This window comes from Orycteropus afer, unplaced genomic scaffold (assembly GCF_000298275.1).
Source record: "Orycteropus afer afer isolate SDZICR_OR568_19922 unplaced genomic scaffold, OryAfe1.0 scaffold00012, whole genome shotgun sequence".
Taxonomy (NCBI): domain Eukaryota; kingdom Metazoa; phylum Chordata; class Mammalia; order Tubulidentata; family Orycteropodidae; genus Orycteropus; species Orycteropus afer.
In genome coordinates, this window is record NW_006921599.1 from 14,627,641 (window position 1) to 14,639,751 (window position 12,111).

Consider the following 12,111-nt stretch of genomic DNA (forward strand, 5'->3'; position numbering starts at 1 on the left):
CCAGCCTTCTGGTTAGCAGTCAAGTGCTTTAGGCACTACGCTATGAGAGGACAGTCCTACTAGAGGTACACAAATTGGAATGCCATTATCAAAAGAGAGAGAGAGAGAGAATTAATAGATAGTCAAAAAAAGAAACGCTCATCACAGTTTTCATCCTCCTTGATTCATGGTTTTGACATTAGGTATAGCTCCCTTCACATGTAAACGATCTTCCTTTGGCTTCTGAGATTCCACTGAATCCCACTTTCCTATCCACCCTACTAACCATTCCTTCTCAATCATTCTTCAGTGTTCCCTAAGTCTTTGTCCTTGGCTTTGTTTTCTTTATTCAAGAGTTTTCCATCAACTCATCAATCCAAGTACCACCTATATGCTTATGTTTCCTCAGTCTGTATCTTCACAGATACAATATATCCAACAACTAGCATTTCTTGGATATTGCACATACATCTCATTGCTCCCTTCCTACCCCACCCTCCAACTTACTCTTCCTTCTGTATCCTACATTTCTTGAAAGCTATCTGAAAGGTTCATAAAATCAAACCTGACAATTGAAGAACGAATAAAATCAAACCTCACAATAATTTACACTCTGCCAAAATGGAATGTTACAAAAAAAAAAGTCCTGACTATGATACTTCTGAAAATAGTTAATGACTACTGTCTCACTCCTGTAAAAATTTATCTCATAGGGGCACCATGACCACAAGGAAGAAACAAACTGATTGAAAGGAAGGAATGAGCCAATAGTGAGATTTGGCTAACTAAACCCTGTGACATCTTAAACCCCAACACAAAGAAGTGAGGAGTTCAGAGAGAAGGGAAAAAAAAAAAAAAAAAAACCTAACTCAATCACTGGTTAGTCTCTCTAGCACAGAGAGTCAGTCCATTGGCTTTGATGCTTGCATCTCTTAAATAAACTCTCTCCTTTTCTATTTACCTAGCCTGGTTTCTCTTGGCATCAGCAACCCAACTTTACAGTATTTTAATCTGCTCACTTAGTCATCCAATCCAGAGTCCTCTGTGATGAATATCTCTCTCCCCAAATCCATTCAGTCACCAAATTCTTCAGACTGGGTTTCCTTAATTTCACATAGGAATTCCTGGGTGGTCCTAATGGTTAATGCACTTGGCTGCTAACTAAAAGGTTGGAGATTTGAGTCCACCTACCCACCAGTCACTCCTCAGAAGGAAGACTGGGCAATCTACTTCCATAGAGATATTGCCTAGGAGACCTAAGAAGGGGTCACTGTGAGTAGGAATTTACTCAATTTACTTCCAAAAAAAAAAAAAAAAATCAGCCATTGGGAACCTTACAGAGCACAGTTTACTTTGACAGACATTGAAACTGGTTAATTTCATGAACATGCCCCTTCTCCTTTACATTCCTACTGCTTTTACCTTGGTTCCAGGTCTCTTCATTTTATCAAGACTACAGTCTCCCAACTGGTGTCCATGTCTTCAGTTTTACAACTCTCCAACTCATCTTCCACAATAGTACCAGAATGATGTTTCTAAAAAATGATAACAATATGACCATGTTTACCTCTTTGATTGAAGTACTTCCATAGTATCTGTTGTTTACAGTATAAATTCCAATTCCTTACATGGAATAAAAGCCCTTCAAAATCTGACCCCTCCCTACTTTTCCAGATAGATCTCTACTCAGTTCCACCTCAGACCGTAAGTATCAGCTTAACTATTTCCATGAACTTTACACATGTCACACCTTCTCCTTGGAATAAATTTCCTTGCCATGTCCATATAATAAACACATTTAAGACTCAACTCAAAAGTCACATTTCTGATTCTTCTGTCTCCTCTACCACTCCTTTACAGGTAGAACTGACCACTCCCTCTTGTGAGCTCACACTTTATCTTGTACTTACTTACCTTCCAATCTCTCCCATCTATTCAGTCAGCCACTCAAATACAAAGACCTAGTTTCATTCACCTTTGTTTTTCTGGCAAAATACCCAGAACTTAAAATGCTCAGTAAGTAGATACAGAAATGAATCTGACTTCAGAAGGTACATAATCATTTGAGGAACTCAGGGAGAATAGAGTCAGCAGTTCTGTTTTGATTAGAGCCTGCTAGATTATCTAGAAACATAGTGTACAACAGTGACAATTGGTTCTGACTGCACAGTAGAATTGCCTGGGGAGTTTTTAGAAAATACGGATGGCTGGACCCCAACTAAGAACAGTGAAGTCAGCATCTCTAAGGATGGGACCCAGACCCAGGCTTTTTTTTTAAGGTTATGCAGAAATTCCAGCAAGCAACTAAGTTGAGAACCACCTGTGCACCCAGTGATCAGCTAAGTTGAGAACCACCCCTACTTCTACACCCCCCGCCCCCACAGAATTCCCTAGTGGCAAGTATCTTACCCCCCAGGGAAGAGTGTTAATATCACTGGAGTCTGACCCAGGCACTGGTTGCTAATCATTGAGGAGAAATGCTTTCAAGAGCAATGTTGGATGGTACCACTTGAATATTTTATGGTCCAACTCTAAGAAAGCTTGTTAAGAGTACTTATAAAAAGCTATAAATCATGATGTCAACCTTTCTTCATCTCATGAAAAATACTGCAGGAGAGAGCTTGTGAGTCATTTAGTTCACTGCCAAGTAGAGGGAAGGAATGTGAAGAACTTTGCGATCCCATTCGGTGTTAGGATTCTTTGGGTTGTGAATAACCGAAGCAAAAGCAAAAGCAAAATAAATCTATTAGTTTGAGCAACTCTAAAATTCAAGAGGATGGTTTCAGGCATAGTTGGATCTGAGGTAGAATCATGTCACAACCATACTTTCTCCATCTCTCAGTTCTGCTTTTCTCTGTGTTGGTTCATTCTCAGGAAAGCTCAATTCCTATAGCAGCAAAAATGGCCACCAGCAGCTATCAGCTAGTACAATACTTATATGTAGCTAGAAGTCCAAGGTACAGAGAATATCTCTTTTCAGATGGTGCAAAATACCAGTGAAGACTCTCTGTGGCCAATTTGTAGCCTTTCCTGACCCTGAACCTGTGGTTGTTGGCGGTAGCTGCCCTAGAGTCACTCCTGATCATGATGTGGTACAGAGTAGAACTGCTTCATAGGGGTGACTTGGCTGTAATATTTACAGAAGCATTGCATCAGGCTTTTTTTCCATGGTGCCTCTAGGAGGGTTCAAACTGTCAACCTTTAGATTAATAGCCCATTGCAAACTGTTTGCGCCATCCAGGATCCTTGAACCTGCAGCTGGGGAATAAGGTTCTGATACACCTACTTCCAGGCCAGAGGGGCAGAGTCAGTCTCATCTGAACCACACAGACTAAGAGCTGGGGAAGCATAGACCTCTAAAGAGATGCTAAATTGTTGGAGACCAAGAAAAAGACCCCCCAAAAGAACATGGTTGCAAGGCACATGTTCTAACAACAGCTAAGAGAAGGCAAGGCCTCTCTTATGGTTGAATGCTTGCTTGGCTCCAGCTTTGTGTTCCTGGGGCGGAACGTTGCCCCAACAGAATGATTGCTAACCTGTTGCCCTGGGATAATGTTTTGCCCTAAGAATAGTATACCTTAGAAATAATTCTTTAGAATCATGTACCTCAACAATCATATTACGTTTTAGAATCATGTGTCTTAGTGATTATTTGCTAATCCTGCAAGAGATATTAACCTAATTAATTATCCAATACATTTAGACATGGGAAAATGCTTTTGGGTATGGGAAAGAGTATAACTTTTAATTAATAACTGATTGTTATAAGGAAATATTTTATTTTACTGTAAAACAATATTTGATTGAATACTTGATTGTTTTAAAGAAATATCAATAATAATGATGTAATCGTATGCTTATGTGTAAATAAAGCAGGGCGGATGCATCAGGGGTCACTCTCGCAGAATATGCAGGGTGTCCGCCTGGCCCCCGTTCCTTTAAAAAAAAAAAAATTAATCCTTTCCTGTGCTTCGCTTGGTGACTTGTACGGTTTTGCCAGACGTGGCACTAAATAGCAAAAATAATAAGTCAATCTGTTGTGGCTTAACTGGGACAGAGTATTGTGATTATTATCTTGCTATAGTTACTACAGGGAGCCCTGGTGGCACAGTAGTTAAAACAATTGGCTGCTAACCAAAAAGGTTGATGGTTCAAACACACCAGACACTCTGTGGGAGGAAGATGAGGCAGTCTGCTTCCTTAAAGATTATAGTCTTGGAAACCAAGTGAGGAAGTTTTTCTCTACCGTACAGTGTCACTATGAGTCAGAATTGACTAGACAGCAGTAGGTTTGGTTTTGGATGGTTATAGTCACTACTCTTTGGTTACAATCCACAGAATCTGACTCTGGCTAGTTAAAAAAAAAAAAAAAAAAGGAAACAGGTTTGCTGGTCTGATAGAGCCTGGTGAACCCCTGAGACTATGGCCCGTAGCTGCTCTTCAGGTCAGTAATTGAACCCAATCCTGTGGCTTCCAGCCAAATAAAAGACAGGCATATGAGCTGAACATTTACACTAGGTAGATACACTCCTTGAAGAGATATCAATCATGGGAGAATAGGAGGTTTGTGTATGCACAGGGAGACAGCTCAGGGGGCAGGAGTACATGGGAGGGAAGGACACAGGGAAGAGATAACTATGGGGAGGAAGTGGGAGGCCAGCTGTTGCATTGTGGGAAATTGCAGTCAATGTCATAAGACAAAGTGTACAGTGAGCTGCTGTGTGGAAAATGAATTTGCTCTATAAACTTTCACCCAAATCACAATAAACATTTAAGAAAGTGGGAAAAAAAAAATAATTCCCTTGATACTTTATGCAATCTGTGTTGCCTTCTAATGTAGTTTTATATTACTGAGGCTTCCAAATCCGTGCCTGTGCATGAAGACGTGATCACCTTAGAAGGGGGTGGTCTTTTCCAGCATCAATCACCTGGGGAAGAGGAAGATTTGCAGGACTCGTGGAAAGGGATAAAGGACTCTCTCTAGATAGATTATGTGGATTTTGAGGAAATCTCTCTATAACAGTGTAGGAATAAAATTAATAAATTCTCCTGATTGCAGAAGCCTGGAGGCTGGATGACCAGTGGTAGTCCTAGGTGGCCTTGTAGTGGTCTACCTTACAATTGACAGCCTGCTATAGGGTAACAAAGAAAGAGATGAAATCACTGTAGAATTAAAAAATACATATTTTTTGGATCTGATAATAAAGTCTCATACTTTAAAGACTCTCTCACCCTTTTTCCTTAATTACTCAGTCTCCAGTCCCTTAGTAGGTAACCATCTTATTATTTCATATTTGTCCTTCCAGAAGTTTTGTTAACACACATAAAGCCAATGCATTTATATATATTATTTTCTTCCTTTTGTATTCTATTTTAATGACAACACACTAGGTATGTTATTCTGAACCTTATTTTTACAACTTAATGTATCTTGGAAACCTTTCCATATCAATGCATAATGAATTTCCTCCCTTTGATTACAGCTGCATAGCGTCTTATGGTATGGTGCCATGGCAGATTTTACCAGCCACTATTGATGGCCATTTGGGAGCTCTGGTAGCATAGTGCCTAAGGCACTTGACTGCTAACCAGGAGGCTGGCGGTTCAAACCCACCAGCAACTCCTCGGAAGGAAGGTTGGGCAATCCTACTTCCGTAGTGATAACTGCCTCGGAAACCCAAGGAGGGGTCGCTAGGAGTCGTGGCTGACTCTATGGCAAATAACAGCAACATTGATGGCCATTTAGTTTCAATCAAATAATGTTGTAACATTTTACTTATGTAGTTTTGCCTAGGTACAAATAAGAGTAGGGCACGTTCCTACAAATGAAAATGCTGTGCCAGGAGGTATAATGCATTCTTAATTATGACCAGTACTGTCAAATTGACCTAAATGGGGAGTGGACAAGGAGCTCTGGTAGCATAGTGCCTAAAGTACTTGACTGCTAACCAGAAGGCTGGCAGTTCAAACCCACCAGCCACTCCTTGGAAGGAAGGTCGGGCAATCTACTTCTGTAGTGATACTGCCTCGGAAACCCAAGGAGGGGTCACTATTAGTTGGGTCCGACTCGATGGCAAATAACAACAACAACAACAACAGGGAGTGCACAAACTTACACTGCCAACAAAGAAAGTGTAGTCCAGTTGTTCTCAAACTTCAGAGCGTATCAGAGTCACCTGAGGTCTTGTTAAAATACAGACTGGTGGGCCCAGGGGATGCTGCTATTGCTGGATCAAGGACCACACTTGGAAAAATACTGCAAGAAATGACTTCTGCTCCCACCACTTCATGGAACTTTTCTCTCAAATTCAACAACGTCCTCTTCAATTCTCTGGTCTTTTCTCCATCTCCATTATCCTTGACTCTTCTGCTATGTTTTAAAGTTTCTCCTTTTTGACTCTTCTACTCCTATTTATTTCTGTAAGTGTTCTTTCCTGCTATTGTTATCCGGTGGATCTCCTATCCTTTAACTGATCCAGGCTCTACTTATTAACCCACAACTTTTCACACACAGAAAGCTCACTCATTCTCAAGGTTGGGAACACTGAGAGAATATAAAGTCTGAAGCCATTTTTTTTATCCTAATGAGAGTTTACATTGACAAGAGAAACCATGTCTTCTTGTTAGTTGAACTTCTCTATTCAGCTGCCTCTGAAGTTGGCTCTACCTTTTACTTTTTATATTTCTACCAACAGAGTAATAGATGCACATACATTTTTTTTAACTTTTTAGTATGATTTGGATGAAGGTTTACAGAGCTTATCAATTTTCCATTCAACAGTTCCATACACATTTTGTTTCGTGCTATTGATTGCAATCTCCACAATGTGATAGCACTCATCCCACTTCTTCCCTGTGTTTATCATTTCCATTTATCCTTCTCTGTTGTTCCTTCTTGCCTTCTGAACTTTGTCCCTGGGCAAATGCTGCCTTTTTAATCTCGTATGACTGATTGTTCTAAAGAGTGCGTACCTCCCTGGTGTTATTTTTCACCTTGTATATGTCTATCATTTGTTGAAAGTTGAGTCCTAGGATAAGATCAGTTCCAGGCTTGAAGGGTGTCTAACAGCCATAGTCTTGAGGTTCCACCAGTCTCTATCAGACCAGTAAGCCTGGGGTTTTATTTTATGATTTTGAGTTTTGTTCCACATTTTTTTCTCACTCTGTCTGGTACCCTCTAGTGTGATCCCTTTCAGAGTGATCAGTAGTGATAGCCAGGCACCATCTAGTTCTTCTGGTCTCAAAGTCTGATATGCACACACACACACAAAAAAAAATCAAACTATGAAAGATAAATGCCACCCTAACCCCATATCCTACAAACTCATTCACAGATGGTTTTGTAGGGTGTGTACTACATAACCCTAGTAGGTATAGTCACAGCAGAGATATTGTGTTTATTTTCTTATAGATTGCAACAAAGTATCTTTGCTTGTGCAAAATCAGTATATTACAATAACTTTATGAAAGATTTAATGTCTTTAAGAAGGAGAGTCTTTGCTTAATTTCCACAAAGGTGGCCCTGAGTATTTTCTTTTAGCTGTTTCATCTGATACTTGCTTTATTTACTTCCATATTTCTAAATAATATGCTTACTTCTATAATTTTAATGTATCTGCTTAAATAATAGATTGACATTATTATGATTTTGTATAATGATGTAGGAATTATGATTACATTTATTTTCATTTCTTGGGTTTTGTTTGTTTGTTTGTTTGTTTTTAATGTTTTTCCTTGCCTGATGTTAAAGATTGCCTTTCTTTCTCTTTTAAATGTGTGTGGTTTTCTGTGGACCTACTCGACTATTTTAACACATTTTTCCAATGCTCAAGGAACTCTAGTGGTGCCCCATTAAAACATTCAGCTCTAACCAAAAGGTCAGTGGTTTAAACCCACCAGTCGCTCCAAAGGAGAGAGATGAGGTAGTCTGCTTCCATAAATATTTACAACCTTGGAAATCCAATGGGGTGGTTCTTATTTGTCCTATAGCGTCACTATGAGTCGGAATCAACTGGATGGCAGTGGGTTGGGTTTGGTCCAATGCTCACCAACAGTTTTCTCTAAAACTCAAACACATCACATAATTTGTTGATTTTCCTTTTGTTTTAGGGACTTCTCTATCTAATCCCCTACTCTGTTCTCTTTTATCTTCTGGTGGGTTTCAGAGTAGAGTGATAAACTGGCAAAACAGACGTTTAGTTCCTGGATTCCCAAAATGGCAACATGTACAAGGGTTTCTCGGTAGGCATTCAGTTTGTCAAAAGAAAAATATGCCAACAGTTAGTTTAGGAGGTCTATGTTTGGATGATACAGTTCTGGAATAGGATTAGGGAAAACCTTGGTGATAAGAAGTGACTCTTCAGTATACAGACTTTCATTTAATCTTCTCTTAAGCACTGTGCCTCATTTCCACCTTCAAAAGTTGTTTATGCCTCCAAGTTCAAAGACTGTCTGGAATTTTATGAGGTAGACACTTATGTCATGCAAAAATACAGCCACCTTGTAGGTTTATAACTTTGCTTCTTTGTTTCATTTTAATGGGTGTTTGAAAGGAGATTATTGTTATTGTTAGGTGCCGTTGAGTTGGCTCCAACTCATAGTGACCCTATGAACAACAGAACAAAACACTACCCAGTGCTGTGCCAGCTTCACAATCTTTGCTATACTTGAGCCCATCATTGCAGCCACTGAGTCAATCCATCCCGTTGAGGGCCTTCCCCTTTTTTGCTGACCTTCCATTTTACCAAGTATGATATCTTTCTCGGGAATGGTCCCTTCTGGCAACATGAACAAAGTGGGTGAGAGGAAGTGGCCACATTCTCGCTTCCAAGGAGCATTACAGCTGCACTTCTTCCAGTATATATTTGTTCATGCGTCTGGTAGTTCGTGGTATTTTCAGTATTCTTTGCCAACAAATTCAAAGGCATAAACTCTTCTTTGGTCTTCCTGATTCATCGTCCAACTTTCATATGTATATACCGTGGCTTGGGTTACACTCATCTTAGCCTTCAAAGAGACATCTTTGCTCTTCAGCACTTTGAAGAGGTCATTTGCAATGGATTTGCTTCCATTGGTGTTGATTGTGGATCCAAGTAAACTGAAGGAAGGAGATTACACATGGTCAATTTACCATACTTGTCCACAGACTATTTCTCAAACTTGTTTAATTCAGAAATTAGATCCTTAGAGGATTACACTATTTCCCTAAAAGTCATTTCTTTATGCACCTCACCCTTACGTAGGAGTTCCATTTCCTCCTTACTTAAGTATATTCTTCAGCATTTAGAGGCTTTTTGAATGAAGGTATGTGAATGAAAAATTTCATTTTTGAATGGAAATTTCATTTTAATTGCTTAATGGTCCATTTTCTTTCTTTTTCATATATAATTTTTGTTGAAAATATACAGAGCGGAACACACACCAATTCAACAATTTCTACATGCATAATTCAGGGACATAGATTATGTTCAAGTTGCACAATCATTCTCACTTTTTTTTTTTTTTTTTTAGAGTACCTTATCTATTTATTTTTTATTTTTATTCTCATTTGGGTGAAAGTTTAAAGAGCAAATTGTTTTTCCATACAGCAGTTCATACACATTTTGTTTCATAACATTGACTGCAATTCCCCACAATAGCTCTCTTTCCACTTCCTCCCATTGTTACCTCTTCTCTGTGTTCTTCACTCCCACCTTCTGACCCCCACCCCAGCTATCTTCCTGTGAAGACAAAGCTCTTCTGTTATCCCATGATTGACTCCAAGGAGTGTGTCTACCTGATGTAAATGTTCACCCCAAATGCCTGTCTATTGTTTGGCTGGGAACCATAGGAGTGATTTCAGTTCCAGACCTAGGATAACTAGGGGCCATAGTCTCATGTATCTCACCAGGCTCTATCAGACCAGAAAACCTGGTCTCTTTTTAATGATTTAATGGACTAATATAAAAAGATTATCCTTGTAATCACTTCTCAAATCAAGAATTAGAACTTTGTTAGGCACCGCAAGAGGCATGTTCTTCATCCCAATCACAAACTTCTCCCTGCCCCAAAACTAATCACTGTCCTGACTTTTACAGTAATCACATATTTGTATTTCTTTAAGTGTATCCATAGACATTATAGCTTAGTCTTGCTTTTTTTTTTTTGCCTTTGCAAATAGAATTTTCAACATTTTTTTTTAATTTATTGTGATTTGGATGTAAATTTACAAAGCAGATTAATTTTACTCTCAATGGTTCATGCACACAGTTCACAGCACCAATTAAAATCCCAACAATAAACCACTCTCCTCCCATCTCCTCCCTGTGACTACCTGTTGGAGACCAAGAAAAAGACCCCCAAAAGAATATGACTGCAAGGCACATGTTCTAACTATGGTTAAGAGATGCATGGTTGAATGATTGGTTTGAGAGATGGCAAGGCCTCTCCTGCGGTTGAATGAATGAATGCTTGGCTTCAGCTTTGTGTTCCTGGGGCGGAACATTGCCCCAGCAGAATGTTTGCTAACCTGTTTCCTGGGGATAATGTTTTGCCCTAAGAATAGTATGCCTTAGAAACCATTCTTTAGAATCATGCACCTTAACAATCATATTATGTTTTAGAATCATGTATCTTAGTGATTATTTGCTAATCCTGCGAGAGATGTTAACCTAATTAATTATCCAATACATTTGGACATGGGAAAATACCTTTGGGTATGGGAAAGAGTAAAACTTTAACTTTTAATTAATACTTTATTGTTATAAGGATATATGTGATTGTATTGTAAAAGAATATTTGATTGTATGTTTGATTGAATACTTGATTGCTTTAAAGAAATATCAAGAATAATGATGTAATTGTATGCTTATGTATAAATAAAGCAGAGTGGACACATCAGGGGTCGCTCTCAAAGAACATGCAGGGCGTCCACCTGGCCCCTGTTCCTTAAATAAAAAGAAAACTATTAATCCTTTCATGTCAATTCATTTCGTGACCTATGCGGTTTTGCCAGACACTGCAACTACCCCTTCCCTGTGTCTGTCTTATCTATGCATTTCTGTTTGTCTAGCTTTCCCCTATGCAAATGCTGTCCTGATCTGTCAGGGTCAACTGTTTTAAGGGGTGCATCTCCCTGGGATAGATGTTCCTCTTGTAAGCCTCTCTGTTGTTTGGCTGAGAGCTAATCCACTGAAGTGAGTCCAAATTCTGGCAAAGATGGCAGAGAAGGGGAGGCAAGATTCCTAACTAATGAAGAGGGATATAATTGCTGATGTTAGATGGATCTTGGCTGAAAGCAAAGAATACCAGAAAGGTGTTTAGTTTGGTGTATATATGTGTGTGTGTGTGTGTGTACACACACACACACACACACACACACACACACACACACATATATATATACCTATCCTGTATGCTTTATCCACCATTTGTCTGTCAGTTTATCATACTGTAGTGGCTTGAGACTTGCTGTGAGGCTGGAGGCTATGGCCCTAGTATTTCAAACACCAGGTTTCAGCGGAGCTTCCAGACTAAGACAGACGTAGAAGAAGGAAGGGGCTATCCACTTCTCAAAGAATTGGCCAGTGAAAACCTTATGAAAAGCAGTGGAACACTGATACATTACTGGAAAACATTATGAATAGCTCTGAAACATTGTTTGATATAGTCCTGGAAGATGAGTCCCTCAGGTCAAAAGGCACTCAGATTATTACTGGGGAAGAGCTGCCTCCCCAAAGTAGACTCATCAAAACCAAACTCATTGCAATTGAGTCAGTTCTGACTCATGGCAACCCCCGTTGGTTTTCCAAGGTGGTAAATCATTACAGAACTAGACTGCCCCATCTTTCTTCCATGGAGTGGCTGGTGGGTTTGAACCACTAACTTTCTGGTTAGTAGTCAAATGCCTTAGGCACTATGCCACCAGAGCTTCTTTCTCAAAGGAGAGTTGACATTAATGACATGTATGAACTAAAGCTTTTGAGACCTCCATTTGCTGATGTGGCATGACTCAAAATGGGAAGAAACAGCTGCAAACATCCATTAATAATTGGAACATGTTAATGGAAACAATCAGTCCTAGCGACTGGTACACCATCCGATCTGCAACCTATACAACTATGAGACCAGAAGAACTAGATGGTGCCCGGCTAC